The sequence below is a fragment of the Hippopotamus amphibius genome, chromosome X, assembly GCF_030028045.1.
Source record: "Hippopotamus amphibius kiboko isolate mHipAmp2 chromosome X, mHipAmp2.hap2, whole genome shotgun sequence".
Taxonomy (NCBI): Eukaryota; Metazoa; Chordata; class Mammalia; order Artiodactyla; family Hippopotamidae; genus Hippopotamus; species Hippopotamus amphibius.
The window spans coordinates 13719417-13742153 of NC_080203.1; positions in this window are offsets into that span (position 1 = coordinate 13719417).

The window sequence follows — 22737 nt, forward strand, 5'->3', positions numbered from 1 at the left end:
GGTGGGAGGGCTCCCTGCGGTGATTTACAGACCCCGGCGCGTCGCCCTCCACCGGGTGCTCCTCCCGGGCCTGCTGCGTCCGGCGTGGCGAGGCCTCGGTACCACTCCGTCCTCTCCCCGTCCCAGGGCCACGGACCTCGGGCCCCTCCGAGCCGATCGGCGCTGCAGCCTTGCTGCAGTGATTGGAGCAAAGTCACCGGCTGCCAGGTACCCCTCCCCCGTGCTCCACGTCCCAGGGGCGGGAGGAAAGTCTCTTGTCATATCCACCCCCCATTCATATCTTTCACAGTGTTTGGGGCTCCATAAAATACCTGTCCGCAGGTTACTCTGGGTTCAAATTGCTAGCAATTGTGGACACAAGTTTGGTCTGAAAGACTCCAGGAAAGGGAGGGTGAAAACAAGCAATTCCGCCCCACTGAGGGGGCGGTGCCAACGCGGGAATAAACTGACACTGCTTCTTTCGAAGAGTCCATTGTGCTGCTGCCTTCTCAGAAGTGCCAGGGTCACCCTTTCAGCCGGTCTCACACATTGCTCACTCCCTCTCTAAACATCCACGGCTTTGTGCTCTACTTTGTCTGATTTCCAAATTGCCTTTAAGAGAAAGGATTTCATCAATCAGCACATTTGGAGGATTTAAATATAGATGAAAGATAATTGTTTTTTAACTTCAGCAACAGGGAAGAGAACTGAACTGAACTGGAGTGAAACTTCCATCCTCTAGGCCAGAGTTTTCCGACTCGCGCATCCCCTCCCCCCTCCCACTCCTCTTCTACTTCTACCGGGACAGTTGCCCCTTCATCTGTGTTATAGATTAGGGTTCTGGTAAAATTTAATTTGAAATAAGGGTTCTGCTGCTTAAATGGCAACAATAACAAAATCTGGCCAAGCTCCAACTCCTGCCTCCTCGGGCTTGTTTTACATTTGAGAAAACTGGCCCCTACGGAGGAAATGACAGCGATCGAGGTTGCTTAGCTGGTTCTCTGGCTGCACAGCCAACCAGACTCCCAGGCCTGGAAGGCTCTCGGCTCTGCCACAAGATGGAGAGAAACTGATGAAATCCCAACCCAGCTGCCCCTGAAGCCCTTAATCCAGCGAGGTCTCTAGAGAAAAGAGGTAAGTCCTGACATACAGACACCTAGTGGCCACAGCTTGGTGAGTGGTGAAGTGATGTGGGGAGCACCGGGTCCTTACAGAGGGAAAAGCACAGCCCATCTTTTAGCATCCCTTGACAGGAGGAGAGTTACCTTTCGATGAGAATTATCCTACATAGAGATTTTCTTTCCTGGCTTGTCATACAACTCCCCTCATCATTCTCCCTCCTAGAAATCTCCAGGGGGAGAGGGCATCCAACATGCAGGTAAAGATGTATGAACAAAGACGTTCACACAGACCTCCTTGCAATAGTAAAAGTTACACACAACCCAACTGTTCAACAGATAGGAAAAGGTTATGTAAAATATGTTTTCAAAAAAAGACTATTTGAAGATATTAAAAATTGTCTGGAGAGATTTTAATGACACAGGGAAATGCGTAAAACACAAAGTGAAAAGAACAAGATGCACAAACGTATATTCAGTATGTATGACCTATTTAAAAATAAGTATATAAGACTGGGCAAATATGCAAAAATGCAGGGTAGTATTATGAATACTGGTCAGTGTTCTATTTATTTGTACTTTCCAATTTTCTCTGATAGGATTGTATTCCTGTTATCACCAGAAAAGGCAGCTTGAAAATATATTCTCCCCCAATCACAAATACAGAACTGTCTCCTTGTGAAAGAAGAAAGTTCAAGCTTTCCCTTCGTTTGTTTGGGGGCGAGGAGGGGGCAGGGAGCCCCAGCAGCAGTTATTCCCTAGCTCCCCTCTGGGTTGGGGGCTGCAGCGAACACACCAGAGCAACCCCCTGCCAAGCGCCCTCCTCAGTAAGCAGGAGCAGGAACAGATTAGTGACGGCTCTGTCATTCTTCAGACCCACTCACTGGAGAAAAAGACCTCCTTGGGAGCCAAGCTGAACAGCTTGGGCTGGGGAAGCAGGGGCCATTGAGGAACCAGAAGGCATATAAACCCAGGGGCCTGAGCAACTCTTACTGTCCTCTTGGGAGGGGGGTGGAGAGCAAGCCCACGGAATAGGTCCTGGGCCAGGCAGAGGAGGGGGTAGGTGGGCACCCAGCTAGCATCCACACAGCTGAATGGAACACAAGAAACTGTGTCCTTTCTCCCCATCACCACCTTCATCCGCACCATCATCTTTGCTTGCTGGGCCACCGCCATGGCCTACTACCTCTTCTCCCTGTGTCCGCTCTACTCCTCACCAATCCATTCTCCCTAGAGCGTTCCCTCCACTTTTCAAACAGAAATTTTATCACTGTCACTCCCTTTCTTCATAATCTTCTGGTGGATTCTTATTGATTGCTCTTAGAAAAATGTCCCAACTCCTCCAAAGCTTTGCCTGATCAACTCCACCCCCGCCGTGGGAATCCCATTGAGAAAGTTGTTGAATAAATAAATCATGGTTCTTGGTGGTTTCATATCTAAATAAATTTTGAAGTCCAGTAATTTTCTCAGATACAGATTATTATGCACAGTGCATATTTTCTTCTGCATCTGCAGGATTCCCCCAAATCTCCACATCAAGCACAGATTTCCTGACAATTAAAAAAAATTTCTAGCAAAAGTACATAATTTCTTTCCTGCCTCAGAGCTTTTGAACTCATCGTTCCCTTTGCCTGGAATGTTCTTTCCCAAGCCCTTCCCTCAAATGGTCCAATGTCCTCTAGAAGATCTCAGTTCAAACATCACTCCTGGGAAGGCTTCCATGATGCCTTCCTCCAGAACAAGACAGGTCTCCTGTTTTAAGCTCTCATAACACAGGGCACCTCTTTCCAGCACTGATGCCAGTGGTCATTTTACATTTATTTTCATGCTCTTGCCTATCATGAGTCTTGCTCCTTGTCTGTAAGTTCCTTGAGGGCAAAGACTGTGCCTAGTTTGTTCACCAATACCTGGCACAATGCATATTCTGTATTAGGCTCTCAAAAATATATGTGGAGTGTATACTGCATGTTTAAGGAGTGGGGGCTCTAGGGCCTTGAAACTAACAGGATGAGTGCAAGCTCGTGAAATCGAGACTGAATCTGTCATCTTGGCTCCATCCCTTACCAGCTGTAGGCTCTTAAGGACATCACTTACACGGAGCCTCAAGTAGTAACGACAATGTCTCTGGCTTGTTTTGAGGATTCAAAAAAAAAAAAAGATGCTTTGAGAGCTGAACCCAGTGTCTGGTGCACAGCCTTGTGCAGGACATGTTAGTGATGATTGTCACCTTTCTTAGGAGACTTTGTTGACTCTTCAAGGGGGGAGCTTGTGCTCTCTGGTCAGATTCTGTATTTTCCACCATCACAAGTGATGGTTCTTATTGCTGAGGCCAGTTCTTGCTATAGAAAGAAGGCAAAATAAAACATCACCATTAAAAATGAACAGATCATATGACAGCAAAAACAAACACAAAAAAAATAGATAAATTGGACTTCATCAAAATTAAACTTTTTTGCTTCAAAGGACACCATCAACAAAGTGAAGAGACAACCCACAGAATAGGAAAAAATATGTACAAATCATATATCTGACAAGGTGCTTGTATCTAGATTATATAAAGGCAAAACTCAATAATAAAAAACCAAATTACCCCATTAAAAAGGGGCAAAGGACTTGAATAGGTGTTTTTTTCCAAAGGGAATATACAAATGGGCAATAAGCACATGAAAAGATACTCAACATCATTAGTCACCAGAGAGCTGCAAATCAAAAGCATGATGAGCTACCACTTCACATCAACTAGGATGGCTGTAATAATTCATTAAACATAGGCAATAACAAATATTGCCGAGGATGTGGAGAAATTGAATCCTTATATAGTGCTGGTGGGAATGCAAAGTGCTAAAGCCACTTTGGAAAACAGGCTGACAGTTCTTCAAAAAGTTAAACATCAAGTTACCGTATGACCCAGAAATTCTACTCCTAGGGATAACAAAAATATAGGTGCATACAAAAATGTGTACAGTAATGTTCATAGTGGCATTATTCATAATAGCCAAAAAGTGGAAACAACCTAATTGTCTATTAACTGATTAATGGGTGAATAAAAGTGGTATATCCATACGCTGGAGTACTGTTCTGCAATAAAAGGAAACTGAATACTTGTATATATACAAGGTCAGTATACACGCATGTATTACTTAGCTCTGTCAGCTGATGAGAAGGCCCAGAAACAATGACATCCCAGTAGCAACAAACACATCTAGAATCCAGATCTTTGTTTCTAATATAATTCTTCAATAAAAGGAACCAGGGATCTTTGGAAAAATGGCTGCTTCTAGGACTGGAGCCAGAAATATACAAAATGAGCCTGGAGCACCCTGCAGTGCCAAAAAGTAAGGAAAGGTAAGAAAGAAGGCAAGGAAAGAAGGAGGGAAGGAAGGAGGGAAGGAAGGAAGGAAGGAAGGAAGGAAGGAAGGAAGGAAGGAAGGAAGGACCACAATAATGGAGGTATGTCAAAGGGACATAGGAGCCACCTGAAAGCGTTCCCAATGACCAAATCTGGAACAATTTGAGCAAGAAAATGTATAAAGTAGTATTGGATTATAACCCAAAGTATACAACAAATATGCAGGGATCCATACTAATATAAATAAATAATTAACTACACAAATGAGGGGCAGGGAAGAGACAACTCTTCTTTGCACAAGTCTAAATAATTTATGTAAACACTCTGGCTTCAGAAAGGTGGAGCGTAACTCTCCACCCCTTAAGTGTGGGCTACTCATAGTGAGTACTTTCCAAAGAAAATAGTATGGAAAGGGGGAAAAGAGTAACTCTGCAGTGGAGAAATCTAACAAACACTACCTCAGCCAAAAGATCAAAGTCAACATCAGCAGTGATAAGTCATGTTGATAGTATGTACCTTGATGTGATGTGATAAAAATGGCCCTTTTTCTCTGTGGCCTTCTATCCCCAAACCCATAATCAATCTAATCATGAGAAAAACATCTGACAAATCCTAACTGAGGACACTCCACAAAATACCTAACCGGCAATCCTCAAAACAGTCAAGGTCATCGAAAACAAGGAAAGTCTGAGAAACTGTCACAGCCAAGAGTAGCCTAAGGAGACATGACGATTCAATGTAATATGGTATCTTGGATAGGATCCTGAAACAGTAACATGACTTTAGCCAAAAACTGAAGAAATCACAATACAAGCGTATTCCAAGAACTAGAGCAAGAAATCTTACGATTTGTATGGAAACGCAAAAGACCCCGAATAGCCAAAGCAATCTTGAGAAGGAAAAATGGAGTTGGTGGAATCAGGCTTCCTGACTTCAAACTATACTACAAGGCCATAGTGATCAAGACAGTATGGTACTGGCACAAAAATAGAAAGGAAGATCAATGGAATAGAATAGAGAACTCAGAAGTAAGCCCAAACACATATGGGCACCTTATCTTTGACAAGGAGGCAAGAATATACAATGGAAAAAAGACAGCCTCTTCAATAAGTGGTGCTGGGAAAATTGGACAGCAACATGTCAAAGAATGAAATTAGAACACTTCCTAACACCATACACAAAAACAAACTCAAAATGGATTAAAGACCTACATGTAAGGCCAGACACTATAAAACTCCTAGAGGAAAACATAGGCAGAACACTCTATGACATCCATCACAGCAAGATTCTTTTGGACCCACCTCCTAGAATCATGGAAATAAAATCAAGAATAAACAAATGGGACCTCATGAAACTTAAAAGCTTTTGCACAGTGAAAGAAACCAGAAACAAGACTAGAAGGAAACCCTCACAATGGGAAAAAGTAGTTGCCTATGAAACAACGGACAAAGGATTAACCTCCAAAATACACAAGCAGCTCATGCAGCTTCATACCAAAAAAGCAAATAACCCAATCCACAAATGGGCGGAAGACCTAAATAGACATTTCTCCAAAGAAGACATACAGATGGCCAACAAACACATGAAAAGATGCTCAACATCACTAATCATCAGAGAAATGCAAGTCAAAGCCACAATGAGGGATCACCTCACACCAATCAGAATGGCTATCATCACAAAATCTGGAAACCACAAATGTTGGAGAGGGTGTGGAGAAAAGGGAACTCTCCTGCACTGTTGGTGGGACTGTAAGTTGGTACAGACACTATGGAAAACAGTTTAGAGGTTCCTTAAAAAACTACAAATAGAACTACCATATGACCCAGTAATCCCACTCCTGGGCATATACCCAAAGAAAACCATAATCCCAAAAGAAACATGTACCATAATGTTTATTGCAGCACTATTTACAATAGCCAGGACATGGAAGCAACCTAAATGCCCATAAACAAATGAATGGATAAAGAAGATGTGGCATATATATACAATGGAATATTACTCAGCTATAAAAAGGGATGAGATGGAGCTATATGTAATGAGGTGGATAGACCTAGAGTCTGTCATACAGAGTGAAGTAAGTCAGAAAGAGAAAGACAAATACTGTATAACTCACATATACGGAATCTAAAAATGGTACTGATGAACTCAGTGACAAGAACAAGGACGCAGATGCAGAGAATGGACTGGAGAACTCGAGGTTTGGGAGGGGGCGGGGGGGTGAAGGGGAAGCTGAGACGAAGGGAGAGAGTAGCACAGACATATATGTACTACCAACTGTAAAATAGATAGCCAGTGGGAAGTTGTATAACAAAGGGAGCTCAACTCAGAGGACGGAAGATGCCTTAGAGGACTGGGATGGGGAGGATGGGGGGGACTTGAGGGAGGGTGGGGGGGGGAGTTGAGGGAGGGAGGGAATACAGGGATATGTGTATAAAAACAGATGATTGAACTTGGTGTACCCCCCCAAGAAATAATAAATAAATAAATAAAATTTTAAAAAAAGCGTATTCCATCTAACATTGCTCACTTGAATTCTATTTGCTGCTTTATTAATTGCTTAATTGGAATATCATGGATTATTTGCAAGTACACAGTTGGAAACATTCAGAATTGGTGTGTACACTCTATTCTAAAAAGACCTCTAAGGTGCCTTCTACCTTTAAGAATCTTCTACCAGCTTCTCTGTGTAGGAATGGGATATCTGTAATGTCAAAAGCCCAAAGCAGTTCAGCAAAATTGGAATGGTAACAAGCTTCTGTGCTCACACCCTGGGTAGGATAGTAGTGTCAACACCTCCAGCAAAGCTGATAGAGCTGTCTTTCAGTCTGTCTGCAGGCTCTGTTTACATTCTGCAGGTTAGCTAGAAACACTCTCACCGCCGCCAACCCCTGAAAAAGCTCTCTGGGTCAACTTGACATCTCCTAGACTCTCCATGTACTATATTTCTTCCTGTAACAAGCTCTCCTGCTATGTTACTTTATATGATTTCTTTGCAAAGAATAAATTAGGCTGAGTGTGTAAACAACATATAAACTCTAGAGATTTTGCCAATAATTACAAACAGTGGACATCAACAGCAGATTTGCATAGCAGTCTCTCAAATGGAATGTGTCCCATTTAGAGAGGCTCAGGTAGACCTGAAAGGTGGAGAGATTCACTAACATTTGGGGTCTTTAGTGAGGTAAAACTGGGATGCAAATATGGCTGCAAAGCAAAGGAAAAGTATTTTATTTTATTTTATTTTTCCGCACCTTGGTGATCACATTTATTGGAAAGGTTAGAGAAAAATAAAAATGCTTCTCTTAAGAATTTGTGAGTTATCACATGTACGTGGAATATAGAAAAATGGTATAAATCAACCGGTTTGCAAGGCAGAAACAGAGACACAGATGTGGAGAACAAATATATGGGCACCAAGTGGGGAAAGCGAGGGGGGTTTGGGTGGGATGAACTGGGAGACTGAGATTGCCATATATACATTACTAACAAGAAAAAAATATCAAGCTGTACACTTTGGATGTATGCAGTTTACTGTATGTCAATTGTATCTCAATAAAAGTTTTTAAAGAAAAAAAAAAGAATTTGTGAGTTATCTGCAAATCAATTTATCTCACAGGCTGCAGGCAAGGTGGTGGTTGGGAGTACAGCTGGCTCAAGGCTCCACTGGGGAAGGATCTGCTTCCAAGTTCACTGATAGGGCTGTTGTTGGCCGGCCTCAGAAGACCCACGTCCCAGCTCACTCAAGTGGCTGCACAAGGGCCTCTGGCCCTAGCTGGCTTTTGTGATTGGCCATCTGGGTCCCTCCACAGGACGGTTCACAACATGGCAGCTGGCTTCGGAAGTCACAGTCTTTCTGCAACCTAATGTTGGAAGCGACATCCCATCATCTTTGCTGTGTTCTGTTCTCCAGAGTGAGACACTAGGGCCTGCCTGCACTCTAGGGGAGGGGATTACACAGGGCGTGAATATCAGGAGGTGGAGATCACCGTCCACCAGAGGGCCTTTGGCCTTTGGTCTGTCACTTGTGCGCTAGCATCCTTACTGGTCTCCAGGCCTCCAGAGTCTCCCTGCCCCAAATCACCCTCCATACTGAGACCTAGGTGATAGTCCTGCAAAAATCATCTGGTTATGCAACCCCACTTCTAAAGAACCTCTGTTGGCAACCTGTGCTGCCCACAGGACAAAGTCCAAACTCCTTGACCAGCCACTCAAGGTTCTACATGATCTGTTCTCGGCTTTTTAGCAACATAGCCTCATTTCCCACCACCACACACGTCCTGACAGCAATACTAAACTTCCCATGGCTCCCAGGTTCCCGGAAACAGGCCAGGTTCTTTTTAACCCTGTCACGATTTCAGGTGATTCAGAAGAGCGCGTTCCCCCATTGCTGCCTGCTCTTGTTTTCTGCCCCTCATCCATCACAGTGCAGCTTCAGAGGCACCTCCTCTGAGACACCTGCCCTGACTCTTCCTGCCTTTGTGTTCCCCAAGCTCTTTGGATGTACCTTTATTGGAAGAATTTGCACAGTGGGGGTTTGTCAAGGCACATACGATGAGGCGCTTGATGAAGGTTTGTCATGTTCTTCAGTGAAATCAAATAATGCTAGAACCATAAGCAATTTTAAAAAGAGAAAAGGAAAAAAGGAGCATAGATCACTGAAGTTCAAATGAGGAAGGACTTGAATGGCCTGAGAAGGGAAAGGCAAGGACATGTCCCTGGTCAAGCAGAGCTGGAACAACTAACTTGCTGAGCCAAACCTGCTCACGCCAACTAAAGGGCTCTTTCTACTCCTACAAGTACCTTCACTGCTTCAGGCTCCTTGCTGCCTCCTGAAATCTCTGATTCTCTGAAGATGTTTAATAATAACTGCAGGTAATTTTTCTCCATCCCTCTTTGGGTCCACCTAAGTCCTAGGGCCATCTCTAGCTTGCATGAACATGAACTTTCTTTATGGGAAGATAGTTAGAATCACATTCTAATCTTGGGTAAAGAAACCTGAAGAAATTGCGTCCAGTTTTCAGTTTTCGTGGTAGGGCTGAGTTGGTGGGAATTTATGGGTTCCGAAGGACCACACCTGGGCCTCCCCCAGTGGCTGTAGACTTCTCCATTTTCTGTGGGTCCACCCAGCACGCTCCTTGCTGGGTATGTAGATTTCCATTTCCAGGGCCACAAAAGCCAGGATATGCACAAGGAGAAATATACATAGGGGCTGCAGAAGACTCTCCTTTCCTTCTTCCTTTCCTACTGAATAAATCCTTAACATACCAGAAAGAGTGGTCCCAGAGATAACAGGGCCTTGCAGCATGTGCTGCCTGAGTAGCCACAGCAGCCAGGGCCCATCCAGTGACAGTCCAGTCCCCGAAATCAGCAAGAACGAGGCATCTGACAGGAGGTGCTGAGCAGGGATACGCTGCAACAGCTCAAGAGGTGCTGATGGGGGGAGGGCCGGGCCCGGGCAGCTGGCTGTGTTTTAAAATCCTAAAGATATGGCTGGGTCCTTGCTAGAGATTGTGTACCTTCAGTGGGCAGAGGAGAGAACTGAGGCTCAAACTACAAACCCAGCAAGTTAAGTCTTCCAGAACTTGGGCATTCTAATCAGACAGACTTCGAAGCTCAGCTCCTCCCCAGGTCCATACATTCGTTGGCTTTCCTCAAACATGTTTTGCTAACCTCTCTGAGACTCAAGTGACTCGTCTATAAAATGGGTATAAAAGCAGTACTTATGTTATAGCATTAAGTTTAGCTAGGATGATACATGTAGAGGGCTTATCATTCAATCCATGGAAAATTTGACCTTTATTATTACAGATCTAGGATCCAAAATACCCACATTTCAAATGAACATTAGACTATAACCTCTAATATATCAACCCATGGAGCTTCCCAAGCCAGCTACTCTGGCTTACTAGCTGTGTGGCCTTTGGCATGTTTCCTAACCTCTCGGAGCCTCCAATTTTCTTATCTGCACAATGGGGATAATAATGGTATTGACTTTACAGAGTTGTAAAAAGATTCAATAAAAAACTTAGCACACTGTCTGGTATATAGCATGATGATGACGATTCTGTACATAGCCTTTCTACAGTTTCGTGAAATCCAGCTTTACGCTACTGCTACAGTGGAAAAAGCACAGGCTTCGCTATCAGGCAGATCTCAGTCTGAGATGTTTAGAGTGTAGATTCCAGAGCCCCAGAGCCTGGGTTTCAATCCCAGCTCCATCATTTACTGGCTGTGTGACCCTGGGTAGGAAAAGGTGTCAGTAAAGTGAGGGGATAGGACCGGATGTTTTCTAAGGCTCCCCATAGGTCTAACCGTGTCTGAGAGCCATGGTGATTGGCCCACTCATGAAATGGTACTGCTACAGAATGAAGAATCACTTGTTTTCAGCCCACTTTCTACCATGTTCCAGATGTTGTTACACCCCATGCTATTTGCGCCTTTAAGACAGATTCAAACCAGCAGAGTAAAGAAATAAACCAAAAATAGAGACTGATAAGACTAACTCCAGCTTAAGTCCCAATAGATCAACTATTGTTTCCCAACTTTCCCGCAGCTGGAAAAGAATGCTACATGTCACCCTTGTCTGAAAGAACCCAATTTCACCATTTTTACAAAGCATTGTCTTTATTGTAAAGACGTGTCCACTGGAAAAAAAAATTCATTTGGAATGAAAAAGGATGGAAGGGATGGGAATAGTCCTAGAGTAACAGAAAAATTTAAAAAGTCATCTCCAGAAATTAAAGATCATATGTCACCAGTATAAATGACTATTTCCATCCAAAGAATGTTTCCACTGGTGAGCAAGCTAGCACTACGGTGTCTGGAGGAGGAAGCAGTTTGCAGGACAAGACACAGAACTATAGCAAGTCTTCGATGGACATTTCTCAGGGACAAATGAGATTGAAAGACAATTTCCCAGGAGATTGAAACTTGTTCACTCAGAGCAACTCCTGATGTCTAAGCTCTCAGATGTCCCCCAACTCAGCCACGCAGAAGAACATTCTTGTCGACAGTGAGTTTCAATCTACTTTTGATCACTTTCTTCAAGCTTGTCAGCACTTCAATTGCAGTTCATTTGGGGAGGATGGAAAGGCCTAGACTATGAAAGAGCGCAGCCGACTAGGAGGTAAGCCACCCCCAAGAGGGCATCGTCCAGGATTGCACTTGCTAAAAAAAAATGATCACCATGCTGACCTTAGTCAGGACCACTCTACCTTCTTTGGATCTGAGAATGTCACAGGATGTCTCTGTGTCCTTTGGAGTAGAAGATGTACACTGTACAAGTTTTCCACATTTTCTCCTGAGTCTCTCATTTGAGATATACATCTATATATCAATGTATCTATAGATCTATAAAGCTCTATGTGAATGCCCTAGACCAGATACTCTACTATTTCCACATGTTGGAGAGTGTCATGTGTCATGTGCCATGGACCTGAGGGTCACATCCATATGACATTTGAATCTCCTCTTGAGCATCCCAGCCAAGTGGATGGCCAGCTTGAGTACCTCCAGGGATGAACAGATCGCTACCATGTGGGGCAACCTGTCCTGTCTTTGGAAAGCTCTTACTGTTCTGTACTGCGCCTTCCACCTGCTCCTCCTAAGTTGGGCCTTACAGAGGTCACTCTCCATGTGTTCTGGGGCAGCCCTGTGCACCGAGGTGGTTCATCTCCAGGCTAATCAATCTCCTCTCAACTTTGTCTCATTTGGATGGCTCTAGGTGTTCCTTAGCACTCTCTTCGGAAAATTTGCCAATACATATTTCTCCATCCAGCAGCCCGATCCCCCTGGGTGGGGTGTGACTCATGCAGGGCAGTGCAGAACGCACTCACTTCCCCACTCGAGAGCACGGTTCACCAGCCTGGAAGTCCACGGACACGCACATTGCACTGTTGACTCACCTTCAATTTCATATTATTTAATTTAGCTACTCAGTCCAGCTTTCATTGTCAGGTCCTGATCCTGTCATCCAACATAGCCTTCCCAGCTGTTACTCTGTGGAGGTAGCTTTGCCTAATTGTATATATATATATGATATATATATATAACTGTACGTGTATATATATATATATGATTAATATATACTTATTGTGTGTAGGGGATACATATTTATTATATATAGGGGTTATATATTTATTATATATAGGGGGTATATATTTATCATAACATGTATATGTTTATACATATATATACATACATACATGCATATACATGCTACACTGGGATTGCCACTTAGAATTTGAGAAAGCTAATTCTGGTCACTGGGTAAGTTCCTATTTATATTTTTATTTCCCCCACCTGGACAATGGAGTGAAGGAGACACTGATTTCTAGTTAGATTCAGCTTCCAACCCTGTGCATTTATGTAAGCTACCTCTGGACTTATACCTTTTCGATTCCTGCCATCTCATCAGGACCTCATTCTTCTCATGTCCATACTGAGCTCTCTATCTGCACTGCAGTAAAGTGGCCACCACACTGGGCTCAGGCTCCTTGCCCCAGGACGCAGGATTGCAGTTTGAATGCTCACCCAGAGGAATCGTGTTGCATCTACAGGAAGTGACGTGGACAGCGAGGGCTGCACACCACTGGGGCAGCCTCCTGAGAGAGGATGGGGCTCCTGCTCTGAGACGGTCTCTGCAGGATCTCATGGAAATTCTCTTCAGGAAGGATTCTAGAAGGAAGGAAAAAATCAAATTCTTACATAGTTAGACCGAGACCCTAGAGAGCTACTAGAAAACAAGACAAGAATAAGAATGAGAATTCCACCAGCAGCATTGCCTCTAAGCCGCAACCCCCACAACCACCTAGTTCAGAGCCACTGGCCCTTTTAATAACTCAGGGCCAGACTGAAATCACTGCAGACATGGTTTTATGTCACAGATAATGATTTTAAAATTTGGCAAGTCCATGAAATCCCAGAATCTAATCTTCATAGGGGCTGTTAAATGGAACAATCTACAATATTTTTGGTCCCAAATATTAGCAACAGCCTTCAGGCTTGAGTAAATAGGGAAACTACTTGCTAAAACTGTTGCTTCTCAGCACATCCTTTGAATCTACCAGTAGCCGCCAAATTCCAAGAGCCTCAACTCTTGTGAGTCACTGACCATGTAATTGACCATGGAATTTATTCAGTCTTTTCTTTTACTTGTATCTAAACATATAAGAAAGAATGTTTCTTTAGTTGTGCAGAAATTAAATGTAACAGCTTGGGTTATACATCCTGAGCGATAAAGCATTTTTATTTCCTGAAGTAGATAAATAAAAAGACACAGGCACGCACACACACACAGTCATAGAATTCTATGGAAGGGCCAGAGATGTCATATTCTAGTTGAAACCCTTGCTCTTAGAGGGGAAATACAGTCCCAGAAAGGGGAAGGGATTTCATCAAGGTCACACCAGGAGTTGGTGGTGGAGTGTGGACGAAAGATTTTAGGGCTTTTGACTGCCTGCTCAGAGTCCTTTTCTCCACACAGTGCTAAAAATTAAATAAACAATAAATATATCACGTATCCTTGTTGATGACTGAAGGGCACTCTATTAGGGAATACCCATACTTCATCCAGACTGAGAGGCACCATTTTCTTTTTCCTTCTTTTCTTTGAGAAAAAATAAACATTCTTCAAACTTCGTTTTGAGATGCATTTATTCACTCATGAAAATGAACATTTAGAGAAATTTTTTAAATAAATTTATTTATTTATTGGCTGCATTGGGTCTCCGTTGCTGCACACGGGCTTTCTCTAGTTGTGGTGAGCAGGGGGCTACTCTTCATTGTGATGCATGGGCTCCTCATTTTGGTGGCTTCTCTTGTTGTGGAGCACAGGCCCGAGGGCTTCAGTAGTTGCAGCACACGAGCTCAACAGTTGTGGCTTGTGGGCTCTAGAGCGCATGCTCAATAGCTGTGGCACACGGGTTTAGTTGCTCTGTGGCAGGTGGGATCTTCCTGGAGCAGGGATCGAACCCGTGTCCCCTGCATTGGCAGGTGGATTCTTAACCACTGCGCCACCAGAGAAGTCCCATAGATAAATTTTTAAATATATTTTAAAATTCAGCAAACTAATTGTCCACCGACAGATGAATGGATAAATATGTGGTACATATATGCAATGGAATATTACTCAGCCATAAAAAGGAATGAAATTGGGTCATTTGTAGAGATGTGGATGGACATAGAGACTGTCATACAGACTGAAGTCAGAAAGAGAAAAACAAATATCGTGTACTATCACTTACATGTGGAATCTAGAAAAATGGTACAGATGAACCAGTTTGCAAGGCAGAAACAGAGACACGGATGTAGAGAACAAACATATGGATACCAAGGGGGGGAAAGCAGGGGTGGGGGGTGGGAAGAATTGGGAGATTGGGGTTGACATATATATGCTAATATGTATACAACAGACAATAAAAAATTTAAAAAATAAATTTAAAAAATGTATTTTAAAATTCAAATATGTATGTATAGTGGATGCTCAAGAAACACCACCATGTGTATAGAAATATAATAACATATATAACTCTGGTCCTGAGTTCAAATCCAAATGCTCACTGTGCCTATAAGTACATTTGCATCTGACAGACAGTGAGTTCTAATCTTTGCTTCAAAACTGTGGTCACCATTTACATACCTTATATTATGATTAATATAATCCATATAACAATATATAACATGCTAATGTTATCTAGTGGAAATCAAAAGAATTAAAACACTTGGCCCAGATTTCAGTCTCAGCAGATGTGAGAACTGGTGTTAAATTCTCCAGTTTTGTTTTCAACTGCTTTCTCTGCATGCTTTTTCTCAATTAGGGATGCTTACTGACCCTAAAATGGCCCCTGGATATCTACCCATATGTTGGCAGAAGGAAATACAAGTGACCAGGAAAAGCTTAGCAGACAGCCAGAGGGCCTTCTCATTAGGGAACTAAGGACACGCACGTCTAGTCAAGAAAGCACTTTTCCCTCATGTTGCTGAGTTTCTTACCAGCAGCCACTGAGCCCAGCTGAGTTCTGACTCCATAACTGCCCACTTTCTAGTTGGACTTTTGTTGTTATTGTTATTACTATTATCGTTTTGCTGTTGAGTTTGGAGAGTTCTTTATATGTTCTAGAGAGTGGTCCTTTGTCAGATGTGTGGTTTGGATAGTTTCTCCCAGTCTGTAGCTTGTCTTTTCATCTTCTATACTGGGTCTTTCCCAGAGTAGAACTTTCTGGTTTTGACGAGGTTCAATTTGCCAATTTTTCCTTTCACAGGTTGTGCTTTGGCTATCAAGTCTAAAAACTCTTCATCAAGCCCTAGATTCCAAAGATTTTCTATTGTGCTCTTTTTCTAAAAGCTTTACAATTGTTTGTGATTTATTTGAGTTAATATCGGCATCAGGTATGAGGGTTAGGTAGATGTTAATTTATTCTTGTCAATGGATGTCCAATTACTGCAACATCATTTGTTGAAAATGGTGTTTGTTGAATTGCTTTTGTACCTTTGTCAAAAATCACTTCGGCTTATTTGTTTGAGTGCTTTTCTGAATTCTCTCTTCTGCTCCATTGATCAATGTAACCATGCCACACTGTCATGATCACTGCAGCGTTTTTTTAAAAACTGAAGTACAGTTGATTTACATTATCGCATTAGTTTCAGGTGTACAGCATAGTGATTCAGTATTTTTGCAAATTATATTCCATTAAGGTTACTACAAGGTAATAATTTGTCCCTCCCTCCTTCCTCTCCCCTTTGGTAACTTCGTTTGTTTTCTATATCTGTGAGTCTGTTTCTGTTTGGTATATAGATTCCCTTGTATTATTTTTTATATTCCATATATGTGATATCATATCGTATTTGTCTTTCTCTGACATATTTCACAAAGCACAATATTCTCTAAGTCCATCCATGTTGCGGCAAATGGCAGTATTTCACTCTTTTTTTATGGCTGAATAATATTCCCGTGTGTGTGTGTGTGTGTGTGTGTGTGTGTGTGTGTATACACCACATCTTGTTAAGTCAATTGTCTGTTGATGAGCACTTGGGTTGCTTCCATGTCTTGGCTATTGGAAACAGTGTTGCTATGAACATTGGGGTGCATGTATCTTTTTTTAAATTAACTTTTATGGGAGTAGGGTTGCTTTCCAATGTTGTGTTAGCCTCCACTGCACAACACAATGAATCAGCCATGCACATATAGGTATCCTCTCCCTTTTGGACTTCCCTCCCATTTAGGTTACCACAGTGCATGAGGTAGAGTTCCCTGTGCTGTATAGTATCTTCCCATCAGTTGTCTATTTTATACATGGTATCAATAACGTATATGTGTCAATCCCAGTCTCCCAATTCCTCCCACCCCACCCCTTTCCCCCTCGGTATCCATACCTTTGTTCTCTACTGGGGTGCATTTTTTTTTTAAATTAGTGTTTGTGTTTTTCCTGATATATGCCCGGGGGTGGCATTGCTGATGATCACTGTAGCTTTATAGTGAAACTTAACATCAGGTATAGTGATTCTTCCTATGTTATTCTTCTTTCTCAAGGATGTTTTAGCTATTCTAGGGCCTATGCTTTTCCAGGTAAATTTTAGAATGTTTGTCTATATCTGCAAATAAAAACAGGGCCAGTGTTTACTCAGCTTAATTCTGGTATTAAAATTCGCTGTAGACAATGCTTCCTATTACTGCCTGCACTCGAGGTGGACCTCTCAATGTCTTGCCCTTGTTAGGCCATTGTTCCATTCCCAAGCTTCTTAATAAGGAAGTGCTCTAATTAGTATTGGGTTTGTGGCCTCCAAACACCATTATTTTATTGTGTGGGGTTGCTGTCAGTGACTTTCTGTAGGGTGAGTCTTTTTGTCCTCCCAGGTGCCTTTAGATGCTTACAGCATAGAGTGGGGTACAACATACACCAATATGAGGGAGGTGGCCTGGAGGCAATTTTGTTGTCTGTCTTCTGGGGAGGAAAGTCATTGTCACATTGTCATTCCATACACATCACACCTCAACCCATCTGGGCCCTCCCCTCAACACACATGCAGAAATAGCAAGTGTTTTTTCCTATTTGCCGGTGGGATGAAGTCTTGAGGAAATTTGTCTACCACGCCTAGCCCTCACCTCGACCTTATCCTCTGGCTGAAGTCTGGCTGTGGACCTGCTGATCTGGCCCCCTGGCCTGCAAGACCTCATGTCCCTTCCTTCTCACACACCTGCCTTGGCCCTTCCTTCCCTCCCTCCCCGCCATCAGAGTGTTCACAGAGGAACACACGCACCTCTCTTCTTCAATCTTGTTGATTTTATGCTATTCATCACTACTGGTGTACCCTGTAGTGTAAGATTTGCTCTTTACCAGGCTGACCATTTCTCCACAGTGTCCTCTGGAGCTGGTAACGGATAGTTCTGGGTCTCCGGGCCTCACTGTGCGCAGGGAATTACTTGGATTGGTGGTGTTCTCTAGGATCTCTTGGATCTGATTCCGTTTCTTATTTGACATGTGGTAATATATGAATATTGTTGGCCTTTCTTGAATGGGTGATAGAGGTTTCAGAGGCCGTCTTGGCTGCACACTCTTGCAGCTGCTTGGTTGTCTTTTGCATCTGGAAGAGCAGGAGGTGAGCACAGAAGGACATTGGTTTGGGGAAAGAGGATGGAGACTGGATGGGAAGGGGGCTTCATAAGAAGGGGTGCAGGCTGAGGAGGGGGTTTGTGCCTGCCACAGACAGGGCAGGCATCTTGGGTGGGCACTGGTGGTAAAGAAGAGGAGCATAGCTCGAGTCACCTGACCTTGGCACTGTCTCTGCACAGGGGGTCATCCTCTTCTTCCTTTCTTGAGCGTCTGTGGTTGGTTGGTCTGTGCTGTGTTGAAGCCCCGCAATGGTCCACCCCAGCCCTCCTACCCGCCCTATACATACCCTCCCCTAGCCAATGAGATACCACACCCTTCAGCTTTGGTCAACAAGGCATTGCTCTAGGAAATGGTAGCCCAGGGGTGGCTAAGGCATCACAAAGCCCCGCTCCTGATACCTCCATGGAAAGAAAAGATAGAGGGGGCATCCTGGAAAGGCCAAGATGCTGTGGTTGGAGGAAGGGGTTTTCTTGAACATCTCATAAAAAGCCTACCCAGGGACTTCCCTGGTGGCACAGTGGTTAAGACTCTGTGTTCCCAATGCAGGGGCCCCAGGTTCGATCCCTGGTCAGGGAGCTAGATCCCACATGCCACAACTAAGGAGCCCACGTGCCACAACTAAGGAGCCCATCTGCCGCAACTAAGACTTGGAGCAACCAAATAAATAACTAAATATTTAAAAAAAAACAATATTAAAAAAAAAAGAGCCTTCCCAAAGTGGTCTGCTGCCCCTCCTCCTCTCTCCATGTGCAATTCTGTTGACCCACATGGCAGAGAGAGTGTGTTTCCTCCAAGTCCTTCTACAGCCACCCCATCCGTGGTTCATTCTGTTCATGCCCACCCTTCTCATATCCAACAGGTTTGGATATCTTACCTAAAATCCCTCCAAGGTGATGTGGCCATATTTAAGTCTCTGTGGAGATGTGAATCATCCCACCTGCCTCCAACAAATTTCTCATATGTGCCTGGTTTTATATGGCCTTCAAGCTAAGCATGGTTTTTGCATTTTTAAATGGTTGAAAAAAAAAGAAAACTATTTCATGACACATGACACTTAGATGAAATTTAGAAATTCAGATGAAAATTTTATTGGAACACATGCATGCTTGATTCAAGTATTGTCTATGGCTGCTTTGGTGCTAAAACAGCAGAGTTGAGTAGTTGGAACAGAGACTGTAAACCCTAGGATATTTACTATCTGGTCCTTTAAGAAAAAGTTTGCCAACTCCTTCTCTAATTTTGTTCTATTGAAATATTTGCCTATTCTACTCAGTTTTAGCTTATGGTTTTTTTTTTTCTAGTTTCTTAAGGTAGAAGCTGAGGCCATTGATTTGAGACCTATAAATCTCCCCCGGGACTACTTTAGCAGCTTCCCACAAATTTTAACAAGCTGTGTTTTCATTTGCATTCAATTCAAATTACTTCCTAATTTCACTTTTGAGTTTTCTTTAACCTGTAACTCATTAAAAATATTATTTTGAGTTTAAACATTTAGGGAATTTCAGGAGATCTTTCCATCACTGATTTTTTTTTAAATACATTTATTTATTTATTGGCTGTGTTGGGTCTTCATTGTTGTGCAGGGGCTTTCTCTAGTTGCAGCAAGTGGGGGCTACTCTTCCTCGGTGCAAAGGATTCTCATTGCAGTGGCTTCTCTTGTTGTAGAGCATGGACTCTAGAGCTCAGGCTCAGTAGTTGTGGCGCATGGGCTTAGCTGCTCTGAGGCATGTGGGATCTTCCTGGACCAGGGATCGAATCCGTGTCCCCTGCACTGGCAGGTGGATTCTTTTTTTTTTTTCCCATGGAATATCTTTTTCCATCCTCTCACTTTCCATCTGTATGTGTCCCTAGGTCTGAAGTGGGTCTCCTGGAGACAGCATATATATGGGTCTTGTTTTTGTATCCATTCAGCCAGTCTGTGTCTTTTGGTTGGGGCATTTAGTCCATTTACATTCAAGGTAATTATTGATATGTATGTCCCTATTACCATTTTCTTAATTGTTTTGATTTTGTTTTTGTAGGTCCTTTTCTTCTCTTATGTTTCCCGCTTAAAGAAGTTCCTTTAGCATTTGTTGTAGGGCTGGTTTGGTGGTGCTGAATTCTCTTAGCTGTTGCTTGTCTGGAAAGCTTTTGATTTCTCCATCGAATCTGAATGAGATCCTTGCTGGGTAGAGTATTCTTGGTTGTAGGTTGTTCCCTTTCATCACTTTAAATATATCGTGCCACTCCCTTCTGGCTTGCAGGGTTTCTGCTGAGAAATCAGCTGCTAACCTGATGGGAGTTCCCTTGTATGTTATTTGTCCTTTTTCCCTTGTTGCTTTTAATAACATTTCTCTGTCTTTACTTTTCATCAATTTGACTACTATATGTCTTGGCGTGCTTCTCCTTGGGTTTATCCTGCCTGGGACTCTCTGCGCTTCCTGGACTTGGGTAGCTATTTCCTTTCCCATGTTAGGGAAGTTTTCAACTATAATCTCTTCCAATATTTTCTCGGGTCCTTTCTCTCTCTCTTCTCCTTCTGGGACCCCTATAATGTGAATGTTGGCACGTTTATCATTGTCCCAGAGGTCTCTTAGGCTGTCTTCAGTTCTTTTCATTTTTTTTTCCTTATTTTTTTCCGCATCAGTGATTATCACCATTCTGTCTTCCAGGTCACTTATTCACCCTTCTGCCTCAGTTAATCTGCTCTTGGTTCCTTCTAGTGTATTTTTCATTTCAGTTATTGTGTTGCATATCTCTGTTTGTTTGCTCTTTAATTCTTTGGTAAAATTTTCGATCTTTGCATCCAGTCTTTTTTCAAAGTCCTGGATCATCTTCACCATCATTATTCGGAATTCTTTTTCTGGAAGGGTGCCTATCTCCTCTTCATTTAGTTGTTTTTCTGGGTTTTTATCCTGTCCCTTCATCTGGTACAAAGTCCTCTGCTTTTTCATTTTCTCTATCTTTCTGTGGCTGTGGTTTTCAGTTCCACAAGATGAAATACTGCTGATACTGCTTGATACTGCTGTCTGCCTTCTTGTGGCAGGTGGATTCTTAACCACTGCACCACCAGGGAAGTCCCTCCATCATTGATTTCTTTTTAATTTTTTAAAATTTATTTTATTGGCTGTGTTGGGTCTTTGTTGCTGTGCGTGGGCTTTCTTTAGTTGCAGTGAGCGAGGGCTACTCTTCATTGTGGTGTGCAGGCTCCTCATTGCCGTGGCTTCTCTTGCTGTGGAGCATGGACTCTAGGTATGTGTGCTTCAGTAGTTGCAGCACATGGGCTCAATAGTTGTGGCTCACAGGCTCTAAAGCACAGGCTCAACAGTTATGGCACACGGGCTTAGTTGCTCTGAGGCATGTGGGATCTTCCGGGAGCAGGGATTGAACCCATGTCCCCTGCATTGGCAGGCGGATTCTTAACCACTGTGGTTCAGAGAATAGACTTTGTATGACTTAAATCTTTCTAAATATATTGAAAGTTATTTTATGGTCCCGAATATGGTTTACCCTGCTTCATGTGTACTGGAAAAAAATGTGTAGTCAATCGTTGTTGGGTGAAGTGCTCTATAAAGATCAATAAGTCAAGCTCACTAATAGAGATGTTCAAATGTAGTTTTTCTGTCTACTTATTCTATCAAGATTGAAATCCACACTGAAATCCTACTTGTTCTTAAAGCTGAGCCAAAAAGATCACACATTTGAGGACTGTATAGACTTAAGCTCAAATCATGGTTCTACCACTCATTGTTTGCTCTTACATTAGGCACTTCACCTCTCTGGGCTTCAGTTTCCCCATCTGTAAAATGGGCTTAATTACTGTGGGATTGTGTGAGAAAGTATCAGAGAGCTACCGATGTCTCATGTGGACTTTCAAGGGATAAGAATTCCCTCCCACAAATTTTCTTATTATTTGGAAAGTTAGTAGGGTCATGAAAGTCCTTGTCAATTTTCAATTTATTCTGCCCACTTTATTTAAGATTGTTATTTACCTGGCCATGTAGTCACTAACAATTTAACTAAAAGGGATGTAGATCGAGTGTTAAATGTCTATAGAGCAATAGTTAAATATAATATAAATAGATTTCAAATAAAGAATAGTTGGCTGTTAATAGCTCTTCTCCATCTGTAGCCCCACCCAAAGAAAGATTCAGAAATAATGGGTTTAATAAAAAGAAATGCAGGCATCACAAAGAACTAGATGATTGTGCTGTTTTGCTACTGTTTACTTTTCAGTCTGGCTATTACAGAGATACCCTGGCAACAAGTTATCCATTGCAACTTAGGTCAGAGTGCATTGGAATGAAAAAAACCAACAAACAAGCAGAGACAGTTCAAGTGGGCTTTCAAAAACCAGACTAATGAGAAATTGCAGATAAAATATAGTCACTCTCTCTCTCTCTGCTGAAAAATAACCTCTCGAACAGATCATCATTTTCTGGCATCCAGGGAAGATCTGTTCAATGCAGCATAGTGAGGGTGCCTTTGAGTATGAACTTTAAAATCAGAAATAAATGGAACTGAATCCCATACTTTGCAGTTCACCATCGATGTGACCTGACTTAGGCAGATCTCGTATGTAAAAAATGGAGCTAGTGATACCCAGCTGCCTGTGTTGTGGTGGGGGTTGCATGAACTGATATTGTTTAGAGCCCAGCTCTCTGCCTGACCTGGGGAGAGTAGATGCTTGTCTCATCTTTAG